The sequence below is a fragment of the Seriola lalandi genome, unplaced genomic scaffold (genome assembly GCF_002814215.2).
Source record: "Seriola lalandi dorsalis isolate HSWRI2012SDOR001 ecotype SW California unplaced genomic scaffold, Sedor1 jcf7180002050972, whole genome shotgun sequence".
Lineage (NCBI taxonomy): Eukaryota > Metazoa > Chordata > Actinopteri > Carangiformes > Carangidae > Seriola > Seriola lalandi.
The window spans coordinates 1,625-2,305 of record NW_019521525.1 but is presented as its reverse complement, the minus strand read 5'-3'; the positions used below and the strand labels follow the sequence as shown (position 1 = coordinate 2,305).

Genomic DNA, 681 nt, shown 5'->3' with positions numbered 1-681 from the left:
ATCATAATCTGATCCTCTGTGGACTGACGTGTGTGTGTGTGTGTGTGTGTGTGTGTGTGTGTGTGTCTGTCTGTGTGTGTGTCAGGAGTGAGGATGAGGAGGATGGAGACTCTGTGACGGGGACGAAGGTGCGGGTGAAGTACGGCAAAGGAAAGACTCAGAAGATCTACGAGGCTCACATCAAGAAGACGGACATAGACAACGGAGAACAGTTCTACCTGGTCCACTACTACGGCTGGAACGTCAGGTCAGAACCTGCTCAGACTCGTCACCACACACCTCCCTCTTCACAGGGTGAAGGCTTCGCTCTGTTGATGACCTCACTCCTGGTTCTGACTCTCGTCTGTTTGGGTAATACTATAGAGTTTGGGGCGGAGTCTGTCCTGACAGGTGTGTCTGCTCCACAGGTACGATGAATGGGTGAAGGCCGACAGGATCATCTGGCCCGTGGAGAAAGGAACAAAGAAGAGACAGAGGAAGAAGGTGAAGGTGAGATGTCACATCAAACTGTTTCCTGTGAGCTCAGTGGGTCACGTGACCCGTCGAAGGCCAGGTGTGATGATGCCCAGAAAGGTTTCGCATGCTGGACTGAAGTCCTGTGATGTCACTTCCTCTTGGCTGTCTGACCAGAGCCTGATGAGCCTCACTGTCCAATCAGGAGCAGGGAGGTGCAGGCTGGGG

The 681-nt window shown here is 53.2% G+C and overlaps 1 non-coding gene across 1 annotated transcript; it reads left to right on the top strand.

Moving 5' to 3' along the window:
* Window positions 1-550: 550 nt before the first annotated feature.
* On the top strand, window positions 551-630 carry LOC111649479 (small nucleolar RNA SNORD53/SNORD92). Its single transcript, XR_002760295.1, has one exon. It is a non-coding gene; the product is annotated as a small nucleolar RNA SNORD53/SNORD92 (small nucleolar RNA).
* The last annotated feature ends 51 nt before the right edge of the window (window positions 631-681 follow it).